This window comes from Sphaeramia orbicularis, chromosome 7, assembly GCF_902148855.1.
Source record: "Sphaeramia orbicularis chromosome 7, fSphaOr1.1, whole genome shotgun sequence".
Lineage (NCBI taxonomy): Eukaryota > Metazoa > Chordata > Actinopteri > Kurtiformes > Apogonidae > Sphaeramia > Sphaeramia orbicularis.
Genome location: NC_043963.1, coordinates 15,176,550 through 15,191,303, shown reverse-complemented (window position 1 = coordinate 15,191,303; position 14,754 = coordinate 15,176,550).

The window sequence follows — 14,754 nt, the reverse complement described above, 5'->3', positions numbered from 1 at the left end:
GTAAATGAGCCACTTCATACCCCACCCCCTTCAAGTTGTTGACCATGCTGCTCTGTCCCATTCAGCCACTTGTGTTCATTAATACAACCAACAACTGAACATTTGAGGTAATCGACTCGAAGTTTGGACATATTTTCAGTTTTTACTACAACCACTGCTACTGACAAACAATTTTGTTGTACTCGGAGAAATGTTCATCGGAAGTCTTGACCTTATATGTGCAAATGTTGTGAAGTAACTAGTTATAAAACGTAACAAATTAAGCAGGAATTGAAACAGGTTTTAGAAATCCACTCGATTTTTGCCAAAATGAAGATGAAGATAGCTTTGCAGCACCTGGAGGGTTCAAATTCAAACTTTATGAACTATTAGGGTCCAAGTACACAAATAAATGAACCAAAGACTAATAAAAGTAGGTTTAGCAAAATATGAGCCCTTTAAGACATAGAGCGATGTCAACCAGAACATATTATATTTCAGGTAATGTCTATGTCGAGAGAGAGAAGTAAAGTCTTAAAATGTCAAATTCAGAAAGATATGTTGACTATTACAGCATCTCAGGATTGTGTACTTTCTATCCGACCTTCACATTTTAGTCTGTTTGGTGACAAGATTACCAGATTAATGAAACAGATATATTAGATGCCTCACAATCGTCCAAAAGTGAGATGATATTTCAGAAGATCTTAATTAAAAATGGCAGTGTCAGCTCACTTTAATTCGCAATTTGTGTAAATGAAGAAAAGAAGAGAAAAGAAAAGAATTAGATGTCGTTATTGGCCAAAATTTGTTGATATTGGCCAATATCGACATATAGGATGTATTTTCACCAGTGACAATGGCAGATATTTATCAGTTGTGTTGCTTTAAATGTTTTTTTTAATAAATATGTATGTTTGAATCTCTTTTCATTCAAAGATTTTCATGAACGGTTCCAAGACTTGGCTTTAAAATATTAGCATTTTATATTTATAATAAAGACTACTTTGTTAAGGGGGTTAAAAACTCAATTAAGAAACAGAAAGTAGCCTAACATCAGTATCAGCATCAGATATTGGAAAAAATTTAATTTTCTGTTTCGTATGTGTGTCAGCCAAGAATTTTGCAAGCAGTGCATCCCAAAAAAAAGAAAAGAAAATATAAAATATGCACTGATAACCTATTCATACAGAAAAATAAATTTTAATGACTCCTATGTACAGCCTGTCTTTGTGATTGTAAAATCTCAATTCTACAAATGTCACACATATAGTGTCTGTAAACAAACACCGATGCCAAAGTTTCCCCTTTACACCCTTTACTAACAGACTGTCATAACAAAGAAAGCCTGGCTGTGGCATCAGACCAGAAGAATGCATCATGATGACTGGAGTAAACACAAGTGGCTTCTGTCTGTGCAGGATGAGAATATACTTAGACCATGTTTAGACAAGATCCAACTACAACAATAATACAGGTGGTGCAGCCAAATGCAGCGCTGCCTTAAAACGCAGAGGGCTTATAGAAAATCATTATATAAAGACGAACGCTTCTTTGGAGTCTGACGTCTGACTTGGATAAGAACCGACTTTATGTGAATGAGTCAGAAGCACATGATAATTCTGCAGACGTCCTTTGTCATGTTAATTCACTCACTGCAGCAGGACTTGCGGTCCGTGGAGGACTTCAAAAAGCCAAACCTTAAAGTGATAAAATTCCCCCCCGAGGAGGTTGAGGAGGGGAAAGAAAGATGCACAACCAGCAGCAGCTCTGGCATTGATTAATGAAACAGACTTCAAGCTCTCAAGTTCAAAGCTGTATTTATTACCGTGTTTTCTTTTCGGTAGACGGTGAAGTCTGTAAACCACAAATATAACGTCTTCAGTATGTTTACGGAGACAATCGAATCATGGTGTGTGTACTTGCGCCCCTGTTGCTGCAGTTGCTTCAGACATATGAAAATAACAAACAATAATAAACAGTATGAACCATGTGCTGCGACCCTCTGAGAACTGAACTATGAGCAGACAAACAAAAGGCAGAACGGATGCTAATGGATCCCGCTGAATGCTGGGAATGCGTGCAGTGATTCAGCATTTGTAGCTGGCAGAACAAGCATCCATCAGCCCATTACTACGTGGTGTCTGGAGCCTATAAGAGGTGTTGGCTCAGTGCAGAGACAGAGCAGACACTGCTGACTGTTAAGGAAAAAACACTGACCTCAGTCTGCCCCGAGGGTCAAACCAAGGAAAAGACGGAAATGTTCACAAACACCTCACTCATAATGAGGGAAGGACTGAACAGCAACAATCCTCCACTTAAATCATCTATATTTAGCCCTTAAAATATGTTTTTTTATGTAATTGGCTGAGTTCTAAGTTGGCCTGTGTCTCTTTAAGGTTAAACTAACAATCCTGACTCAACCTCAGCCCATGTCCGACCATTCCACCAAGTTTCATGAAAGTCAGTGCAGTAGTTTGGTATGAATGGGACCTAATTTTACAAGAAACTGAATATGAGGGCAGCCGTGGCCGCATGTGATGATGATGAAGGAGGCCATTGGGCGGCTGGAGTGTTGGTTTTTGACTGAAGGGTCACCAGTTTGGTTCCACAGACTGGCAGAAAAAGTTGTTGGCTGATGTGCCCTTGAGCAAGGCACTTAACCCCCCATTTGTTCCCCGGGGCCTGCTATGGCAAGCCCGCTGCTCCCAGTTTGCAGTGTGTGGTGTGTTCCTGCATATTCTAGAGATGGGTTAAAAGCAGAGGTTGAATTTCAATGTGTGGTAAAAAATGAACGCTATACTGACAATAAAGGATCTCATTTTCAAGTATTTATGTTTATAGGTCTTATATCTAAGATGAAATAAAGTTCTACATAATTAGTGCTGCCAATTTAAAAAAAACGTAATTACAGTCAAAGATAAGAGACAAGGAATTCTTTATCCTCTTTATATTGTGAAGTCATAATGCAGTGGTTCCCTAACTTTTTGGCTTGTGACCCCATTTTAACATCACAAATATATGGCAACCCCAGAGATTCAAAACGGAGACATTTTTCTCTTGGCGATGTCTTAGCGGGGCCAGGTGGGCGAAGAAGTCTTTCCATTCCCTGTTTGGTCCGGTTTTCTGACTGCGATGCATGGGGTCACATGATCAGGTCAATCAAGATATGTCCTCTCAGATATTATATCCTGCATTTTAATTGAACTTGATTTTTAGTAGGAAAAGTGGGTGGTGCTTTAATTAAAATGAAAAATATATTGAATCACTAAAATATATTTTTTATCAGTATTTTTTTTTTTTTTTTTTTTATCAATTACTAGAAATTTCAGGTGACCCTATTTGAATTCCAGGTGACCCCAAGGTTGAAAAACACTGTCATACTGTTTGTTAGTTCAAAAGATAACTTTACAAGTCAAAAAAGCCACACAAAAACCAATATTTTATAGGGTGAAATCAAGGGTGTTAAATTTTTTCTATGTAGACAATAGACCTATTCCTCTCAAATTTTATTCACAAATTTGTTTAAATCTGTTACTGGGGTCATTTGCTTTGCTGAAATATGCATCCACCAGACATGTGTAGCCTATCAGGATGAGGATAAAACAGCACAGATCTAAACACAGATATACAGCCAAGTGGGGGTCAGTGTCATATAAGCAACACATCTCCTTCAGATAGAGTTTATGAGGTTGTCTTTTTTTGTTTGGTGTAGTGTTGGTCCACTCCTCTTCAATGGCTTTGAGACTTTACAATGATATGACAACAGGGTGCATTCAGGTCAAGACCCCGGTGAGGACGATGAGCTGCAGATGAGCTTAATTTCTGACAGATTCTTTATTTATGCTAACCAGTTATTTCATCAACTGTCCAGGTGGTTGGTCTCAGGTGATCATGCAGATGAAGATGCCTGATGTGGGCTCATATGATGGACAGGCCGGTTGGAAGTGCTGCCAAATTCTCAAAAAATAACCTTCTGAGAATTTGTCTTAGCGAAATTAACATTCAATACCTCGGCCAACATGCCAAATGGTCCCTCAAACCCTGAGGCATCTGTGGCTTTTCAATGTGTGATAAAACTACATATTTTAGACCTTTTATTAGAACCAAGTCACACACAGAATATCTCAGCAAAGCAGGTGAGCTCGGAAATAAAAAAAAATCATGAACAAAATTATCAAGGAATCAATCTATCGTGTACATGCAGCAAATTTTACATCCTTCATTTCAGCCCATCAAAAATTACAGCAAACACCAAAGTGTTGCCTTTGCATTTTTGTTCAGTGTATGTAAATATAATGAACACATGCTCATAAGTTCCTTCCCCAGTCTGTCCAGAGTCACTGAAGATGTTTTTACAGCTTCAGCATAACCAGACTTGTAGAGGTTTTCATCTCTTTTAATGGTTTTTCACTTCATTATTGAAGAATGAGGCATAATATGAGACACCAGCAGTCGTTTTGGTATAGATGATGCATATCATATGCAATGAGATCCAGAACATTGAGCTGTTTAACACAAAACCTGTTAGCCTCATAGTATTATTGCCTAAAGCTAATGTGCTGTAGAAAAAAAAGTCATACATTTGGCCAAATTATGATATCTATGTGACTTTACTCTCCTAATGCTGCTGCTCCATTTTACATAATGTGCTATGATGGGAAAAAAATATGACTAAGGCAATTATGCTAAACAAATGTAATTTGTCTTTAAAAAAATCTGCAGTGAGACAATAATGTCATCTGGGAGTGATTTTATTGAATTTCACATTGAATTTTAGGAAATAACCAATATTATTATACCGGGGAAGTTGATAATAACTGGAATCAGCACTAATTAGAAATATAAGGCACTCAAGGACAATACACAAGCAAGTTTATTGACAACAAGATTGGCAATTACAAACTGAAATCAGCCTCTGCATTGATCATAAGTGGCTGTTTCATTACTGCAGCTAAAACTTTGGCTGGTGCTTTTCTTTCCTCCAGCAACAGACACAGAATGCAAGAAGTAATACGACCACTGAAATATCAGAAGCACCAAAAACTACAGCCTCGACCACTGGACCTTTTCTGACAGACATAACACATTTGTTCCAGGTCATACATCCTAAAGGTTGCACATTCTTGGAAGATGCTAGTTTTATAACCCACTACTTCAACCGTGAACATAATCAGAAAACTGTTTTATGGTTGGGCTCTTGATCATTTCCTAATCCCCCCACAAGCTCCAGAGGTCAGGACCATCTCAAAGGCATAATAGTCTCCACAAACCAGAAGATGTGTGACTGAATGGCCAAACTCCCTCCTGCCTGAAGAGCGGCGTCTGTCGCTGCTCATTACGGTGCCTTGTTTGACCTCCGTGTAAGACTTTGCAGATTCAAATGTCAATATTAATTCCCAGAAGCTTCACTAGCATGAATGGAAGAGAACCGATTCTCCCAGAGCATTTCCATGCATCGACGGGCTGATGTTGATGCACAGTAATGAGCCAACTGGACCTTATGCAACAGTGAAATTGATGAGTGACAGCAGCGGCTCAGTTTGGCAGCACCTGCTTTCATCAGATGACAATGCAGATCTCAGCAGTGGCTGTCTGCTTATCTGCAGCAGTGACATGTGCATAAGCAAACACATGCAAATGCAAACATGCAAAACAAGCATGTCTTCTAGATGTGTCGTATAAAGTAGGAATTTTCTTACTCGACAAACCCTCAAACACACACACAGTTCAAACCACACTCTGACACACGGGAGGTGGTACTGAGGTGTCATTGCGAGCACTTTCATCTGTCTGCAGGTGCTGTTGCCACGGCAACCGCAGATGAAATTGTCACGGTGAATCATGATACGGGCTGTCAGTTCACTTTCTGCCCCTGAGATGGGGTCATGACCCCTTGAGGGCCCATGAGAGCACTGCGTCAGAGAAGCCAATGAGACGAGTGTCTCCTTCACACATGTAACATGTAGCTTTTATTCACTTCAGTGTCTGCGGGCCCTCGGTTCGCTCTATGACACCCATATCCTCAGGCCCTACACTTAAAATTAGAGAGCAGCTGTCCCAGGATTATCTTATCCTGAGACAGATTCCTAGAATACCGGGACAGAATTATCCTAAGGGTGATGCAGAGAGGAGGAATGGAGCTTGGAGCCATTTTCAGGGTGGGTTGCACTTAAACGCTTATTTTAACAGTGGCAGTGTCCTGGCAGGCTTTACCAGGCTTATTATTTAGTGTTCCTGTATCGCTCTGCCAACGAGAGGGCATGCAACTCATCTTATTAAAGAGTTAATCTTAGAATTATGTTTGCTGCTAGAGGAGAATATATTTATTTAATCATTAAGCTGCAGTGTTCTGTCTATGGCTGATACAAGCTTACACCTCAATGTTTGATGACAGGGAATGGAACAAAATAATGGAATAATAAATTAAATGCTTACAAAACTTTTACAACACCCGTAGTCATGCATTTCAAGTAGTGTTCCTGACCTGATATGGAACAAATGTAAACATGAAACTGTCTGAGTTAGCAAAGTTACAGTTTTTCTATAGAAATGTAAGTAAATGTAGCCTTGAAGAATGACGCTAACACTTCCTATAGATGTCCAGATTTTGTTGATTAACCTACATACAAACCCTCTGTCTGTGTAAAAACTGTGCTAGAACAGACTGTTTCTCCACCCTCTGATGCATTATCTGGAAAATATTTCATAATAGGATGCATTGAATTGCTATCTTCATGGGTAGGAAAAAAAACTATTACCTAAAAAAATGTCTTTGAAGGTGTAACTCTTACCATCCAAAAATCATTGTAAACTTTTATGTGTAAGTTTGTTTAGTGAAAAATGGTGAGCTTTCAGACATGACCATTATGTTCATGCCAGTTGGTCTGAATGTGTGCATTTACAACTGTTGCTCCAGCTGATTGAGTAAGTGTTGATGTCATGGATTGTGTCAGAAAATAACAAGACATTCCCCGTGTAAAACTGGATGGATGCTGCACCAGAAAATGGTGTAGAAAGCAGGTAGATCTGCACAGCAAATAGCTCCAGTTCTCTGAGTTGGCAAATGGTTCTTCCTCAGACAGAGGGTAAATGCAGAAAGTTATCATCTTTTACCATAATCCACCTGACAAAACCGCTGGACATTGTCAGTGTCGTGATAAAACTGATCAGACCTGGTCATTCAGTATATTCAGGTTCATCTGAGCTCAGTTTATGGACACATAAAGTTGCTGAATCTAGACCTGATCAACTGAATCAACCCCAGATCATAATGCTGCCCCCAAAGGCTTGTACTGTACGCACTATGCATGATGGGTACTCACTTCATCCCTCTGGAACAGGGACTCATCAGACCACATGACCTTTTTCCATTGAGACATAGTCCAGACTTTATGTTCGCTACATACTGATTGTTGTTAAAGAAAGGAGAAGCTACTCATTGCATCAGTGAAAGAGTTAACTCTTTAAAACCTGATGTGTCATCACTGACACACATATGCACTTTGTGCAACTGTAAAAATTCCAATAGTTTGTGAAACCTGAGACATTGTGCTTTACAGATTTTATTGGGTCATTACAGTAATTTCACTCACGCCTGTACTAGAAGCTGGAGAATCAGCCGGTTTAGCAGTATTATAACATGCAGTGAATTGTAAATGATTGCTAGATTTTTGAAAGATTTGGGGGAAAAAATGCTCTGGAGAAATGGGCAAACGAACTCACTCACAGCTTATTATCTAACCTTTTTATTGTCAAAATAAGAAAAAATTCCAGGTGGAACATTTTAGGTTTAGGATTTAAATGGTTAAAGAACTGACACATATTAATCAATGCAATAATTACCTCAGCTGTTTATGTTTTCATCCGGGTTTGTTTGTTTGTTTGTTTGTTTGTTTGTTTGTTTGTTTGTTTGTTTGTTTGTCTGTTAGCAAGATAACTGAAAAAGTTATGGACGGATTTTGATGAAATTTTCAGGAAATGTTGATACTGGCACAAGGAACAAATTGTTAAATTTTGGTGGTGATCGCGGGTCCGAGTGCTTTTGTAGTTATCTAATGGAATACTCTTATACATAGTTAACTTGAAGTGGCAGTATATCTAACTGATATACTGAAGGTATATAAATATAGATCACAGTTTGTGCATATACAAGTGCATTCCTATAATCTGAGGGTCAGAGGTCTAAGGATCAAGGAAATTAATGTAAGTCTGTATATTTTCTTCCAGACATCTGTCATCTTGGGGGCATGGACCTGGATCAACACACTAACTCATGGGGAAATTGAAGGTAAAACCATGTTTTATGGGTTAAGATTTGGTTTAAAGGTTAGAATCAGGTTACATTTAAGCTCAGATGTTCAGCAGTGAAAATTAAGATAAGGATAAAGTACTGTTATTCACTGAGTGTCCTCACTGGCATAGTGAAGCAAACATTTCAGTGTGTGTTCCTTGGTTTCCTAACAGAGCTCCAGTGCGAGCTGTGACAGCCTATTTACAGTAGCGTCCCACAGGGTTGGGCTTCTGCTATGGAAAATATACCCAAACCTCAGGTGGGTGTAAACACGCTTAGGTTTTCCACAGATTGTCATCCCTGAGCATTGCATCAAGAGGGCTGTTACATTATCTCTCCGGTGAAATATGCGGATTCGGCCAAAATAATATTATTCATTCACACATATAACAGTGGAGGGGAGCTCTAAAGGGAGTCGCATGATGAGCAATTTCCAATTTATCTCAATCCGAGTTTCAGCTGTATAAATACGGCGGCACGAGGAGCAGGGGGTGTTTAATGAGACTGTGTGAGGTTGCAGTTGGTGCAGGCAGAGATGCTGGATTATTGATGCCTCTGAGCGCCTCTGCTGGGCTCATTTCTGGCTGTCTCCTCGGGGAAGAGGTGTGCTCACTCACCTCCAGCCTCGGTGACAGTCGGGTATGAATTACCTCCCCCAGCCCCCCCACCCCCCACCCCCTGCTGACACTGCAGCTATCGGCTGCCAGCTTCACATTTTAATACAGAGACAAGGCAAGGAGTCACAAGAAGAAGGGTGCTCATGTTTTGAGGGATTTTTTTTTTTTTTTTTGTAAGAAAATAACCGGAACGATTAAGACAAAAAAAAGAAAAGAAGTGAAGTGGTGGCAGTGAGATGGAGAGAAGAAGGACAGAGATGAGAGCAGAGATGAGGATTGAAAATCAATAATTAAGAGGTCACACTGAGAGAGACAGACTTCAGTAACTGAATAATACCTTAATCCTCCATTAACATGCTGCTGCCAAAATCTCCTGCTTCCTCATCACGTGCAGGCACAGGGGAGGCCAGCACCAATGCACCATGGGATTTATTAACGCAATACTTTTATCTCGCTACATATAAATTCATACATATGCAGTAAATTAAAAGACCAGTTCCTTTACTATTTAAAGAAATGTGTTTGTGAAATGTGCATTTTTGTTTTTGATGTAGAATCCACAAAATTATAAATACAAACACTGACATTTGGAGCTTTTATTTCATGTAAAAATTAAGAAATAGGGAGTTTTCAGACCTTCAATGATATACAAATGGTCAAATTCATATCATATTTTAACAACATTTAAAGGTGCTCAGGGGTTGGTAACATTTACAATCTAGAGCTATTTTTGACCTAAATAAAAATCTGTCAAAAGCCTTAAAAAATGTATTAAACCTCTCACAATGGCTAATGATGATGTATTTATAACTACGTATTTACTAATTGAAATTATAGGATTACAAGAAATAAAACTGTAAAGATTTCTGTTTGTTTATTTACTCAGTTTAGCTGTAATTTTCCTTTCCGGGAAAAAACTGATTCATTGAGTAATAGAGAAAAACTATGTGTAGACTTAGAAACAGGCCAACTATGAAGAAGTGCAAATTAAGCATATTTTTATACATACTGAAGCAGCAGCAATTCTGGACCGACCAATTTGTGATGTGTTTGCATTTCACATCATCGTTTAGTATCGATTTAGCCCACTTGGAACCTTAGTGATGGTTGATACTAAAATATTATCTGACGGTACCTAATAATTCATTCTCTCACTCAGTGGGAACAAAAAAAGTCGAGCTTAGCAGTAGTAAAGCAGCAAAAGAGATAAAACGCACAAATAAACAGCATGAAACTGGACCCGAATACTGGTCTCCTGTGTGTAAGTCCACAAACTTTAACAACCTCCTCCATCTAAGATTTTTGCAAACAATAATTGCTTTTCCATTGGACATATGCGCAAAACTTCACCGATATTTCCTAAAAGTTAAAAAACATGGAAGTGTGTAATGTCAGTTTTTCCATTAAATCACAAATGCGATGATTTGTTTATTTATTATCGCGAGATGACATGAGAATTCATTCCATAAGCATGGCGACAATGTAAATATCATGTTGATTTACAGATATATCCATTATTATTATATACCACCCCTCTATTCCATCCTAAATTAAAAAAAGGTTTGGTTTCCTGTTGTATCCACACATACTGCACCATGTTTCTTTCAACACTCTTCTTCTTCGCTTGTTGTAACGTCCGTCAACATCTGTTTTTTTTTATTCACATGACTCTAGTTGCGGAAAAAGGTCTTTCCATTGCAGTTTTGCGTGATATACCATTTGCGCTACGGCCAAAAAAACATCCCTTGCCAGTGCAAAAACTTTTAATTGAAAAATGAGAGTTTTGGCAAAATTGTTGTTTTTCCATTTGGTAAATTTTTATGAGCAAGTTATATTCACGCAATTTGAGGGTCAATGGAAAAGCGACTACTGTCACTTTGTCCATGTCTTCAATTTCTTATGTCCAAGGATTTACATGGACTTCAATCTGATACACCCCTAGTCAATAAACTGAGGCTATACAGTTACCTCAGGTGTTGAAAATCGACGCCATGGGCTCATGATGAAGCAGCAGAATGTGATGACTTGGGGGGGCTCATTTTTCACATTTATAATCTTCATCATAGGTTCACACTTAGATGAGAGGGAGAGGCGAGGACTAATGCAAACCACAGAGAGATGCAGATGAATCCCACACAATGTACATTTACAACACGGTAGAAATACTGTGTTTTAACGTGTTCAGAAATTAGTATTTGGCAAAAACTCTGATTTTTGGGCACAACTTTCATACATCTTGCCTTTCTTTCAGTCTTTCCCGTTGGTGCTGACTGCTTTAAGCCACTCCTGATGATTGTGCGTCTTCCTCTAGATCACAATCCAGAGGTTCGACAGCACTAGATTTGTTAGAACAGGAAAAATAACTGAGCTGTGCTCGACTGAGTCGTCAAATGATCTATTTCCAGGATCAAGAACGAACATTTTTAAACCAACACCAGCAAGGTGTTCAAGAGTGTCATGGATGAAATCATGCTGAGCTTGTGAAATCACTAGGTCTCCATGACAACGAGTTAACTCCATCTGCTAATGTGTTGTCATGTTGCTGAAAGCTGCAGAGACGGTAGCAAATCGAAGTTGGGACTGTTTTGTCAGTATTTTTCCAGTTTAATAAAGGGTGACTTTGACCTTCTGCTGCAGTAAAACGAATAAAATTGAAGGAGTGATATTTTGCTTTTTTAAATGGAATTATGCATTTTAAAACATTTCCCTGTGGTCTACATAAACTGTGAAGGCTATGCTTGGTTCTGAATTCTTCATTAATTAAACCCCACAGGTCCATCTTCAACCCTATTTCTGAGTAATGACACCAGAAAGGTCATTTTGAGCGCTGGCCCTTTAAATGCAAATGAGCCACTTCACACCCCACCCCCTCCAGGTTGTTGACTGTGCTTTCTGTCCCTTTCAGCCACTTGTGCTCATTAATACAACCAACAACTGAACATTTTAGGTAATCGGCTGGAAGTTTGGACATGTTTTCAGTTTTTACTACAACTGCTGCTGCTGATAAACAATTATGTCGTACTCGGAGAAATGTTCATTGGAAATCTTGACCTTATATGTACAAATGTCGTGATGTAACTAGTTGTAGATGCAACAAATTAAGAAGAAACTAAAACAGGTTGTAGAAGTCCACTTGATTTTTGCCAAAATGAATATAAAGATAGGTTCTCAGCACCTGGAGGGTTCAAATTCAAAGTTTTGGAACTGTTAGGGTCCAAATATACAAATAAATGAACCAAAGACTAATAAAAGTGGGTTTAGCAAAATATGACCCCTTTAAAGTTCTTCAAAGATGAGGCCTTGGTTTATAGTAGATCTTTACATGTGTATGTTTATATATATAAAATATTGCTTTAAGAGCTTGGAATAAGTTCTGCATCTTAATCTTTTCATATTTATAGACTCGTTAGGTTAGTTTTTGTGGTGTTTGCTAGAGGCACATGATGGAAATCAATATTTGTGATTTTAAAGGCATTTTTAATTAGATACTAATGAAAATATTTGCCAAATACATCATCAGAAGAAGTCATTAGGCTAGCTGCAGCTGTAACACTGTGCAGTGATGTAGTTTATCTGTAATTATCAAACAAATTAAATTTATTAATCAATACAATGCATTGAGGCACACAGTGTAATCAGTAAGTGCATTAGTATCTGAATTGGACAAGTGTCAAACTTCTCAAGGAAAAGGGCCATGCTCAACAAAATCTATAATGAATCCCATAATTACCCAAATGGATGCATTAGGAGCAGCTTTTCCACCTCATGGGCATCTCACAGTGTTGATTCTGAGAAGCTTAGCAGAGCACTTTCTAAAAGGACTTGTAACATAATGGTGTCACTGTCACATCCGGAAAACAATCTACTTACAGTTTGGCAAGTCAGTGAGTTTCTGTATGTTTTACTATAAGAGCCTTGTAAATAAGGAAGCTTTTAATTTATAGCTGTTACAGGAAGTGTAGAGCAATGCAGTGACTGGCAGGAAAGAGTTTTTCACTTTCACAATGAGAACTTTCACAGTTCTCATTGTACAGGGAGGGTGAAAAGTAACTAGGTTTTAAAATTTGGTAGTAAAATCCATATTCCTATTACAAATTTTTTGAAACAAATGATACATGTTCTTTATTGCATGGGAAAACGAAAGTAAACCTTCATATATCAACGTAAGCGCAAGTGGCATCAACCAGTTTCCTCAAACGGCCAAGGATGGAATGAACAACCTTCTGAAGGATGTCATCTGGGATATCATCTCATTGAAAACCTCCTGAATCCATGAATAAGAAATAAGAAAATAAGAAATCCCCATAGTGTTGTGTGTTTAAAAAATGTTTTTGTCATAACTTCACTGATAATAAAAATTCTATAAGCAATTTCTGTCTAGTTATTTTTCACCCACCCTGTAGATACAACGAAATCACGAGTTCCAAATATTCAGTCAGTTATTCAGTTTCTTCACACAGTGAAATACATAAACAGACAAATATTAAAACAAATGATGGCAGGCACAACAAACCCTGCCCCTCACACATATTTTCCCCATTATAAGTGAATGGGAAGATTTTAAAAAATTTATAAAAAATTTGAACTTGAAAATTTGACCTACTTTTCCCCAAATGTAATGAGATCTATTCTGGGTCACTGGCAATGTATAAATCCAATTTGGTATGAATTCACCCAATAGTGTTGCTGCTACAGACATTTGAATTTTCCCCCTTTATAAGTAAATGAGGAAAAAAAGATTTCGAAAATGTATAAAAAATGTTAAGTTTGACCTACTTTTCCCATAATGCAATGAGACCTATTCTGGGTCACTGGCGATCTATAAACCCAGTTTGGTATGAATTCAACCAATAGTTTTGCTGCTACAGACATTTGAAATTTTGCACATTATAAGTAAATGTGGTAAAAAAAAAAAAAAAGATTTTAAAAATTCATAAAAAAATTAAACTTAGATCTACTTTTCTCAAAATGTATTGATATGTATTCTGGGTCACTGGTGATCTATAAACCCAATTTGGTATGAATTCACCCAATAGTGTTGCTGCTACAGACATTTGAATTTTCACCCATTGTAAGTAAATGGGGGAAAAAAAGATTTTGAAAATGTATGAAAAAAAAAAAATTAACTTTGACGTACTTTTCCCATAATGCAGTGAGATCTATTCTGGGTCACTGGTGATCTATAAACCAAAATTGTTATGAATTCAACCAATAGTTTTGCTGCTAGAGTGTTAAAATAACTGAACCAAAACAAATACCCCTTACCTCCCCTTCAGGGGGCGGGGTAATAATACCCTCCTTCAGCTGGTTTCACTGAGAAGTAAAGGTATATGTTACATCAGAGATATACACTTTGACAGGCAAATGAATTACATACAACCTCAATTCTAAAAACATCTGAACACTTTTGCATGTAAATGAAAACAAGATGCACTGATTTGCAAAGAATAAATACCCCAACCCACATTTTATTCACTATAGAACAAAATAATTCTACATTCTGATACGTCTGACCTTAGAACAGTTTTCCACTTTGCCTCAGTCCATTTTAAAGGACAGAGGATAACAGTGTTTCTGGATCACAGTCACGTCTGCCTATTTCTTCTTTGGATGATACAGCTTCAACCTGCATTTACTGAAGGCACAGAGAACAGTGTTCACAGATAATGATTTCTGGAAGTGTTCCTGAGCCCATGCAGGGAGTGTTCCATTACAGAATAATACCTGGTTTTAATGCAGGGCTCACCATCGCAGCCATCCAGCACTGATATTCAGCCGTGTCCTTTGATCACAGAGGTTTCTCCAGATTCACATCATCTTTTGATTACATTGTGTTCTGTAGATGATGAGATACTCAGAGTCTTT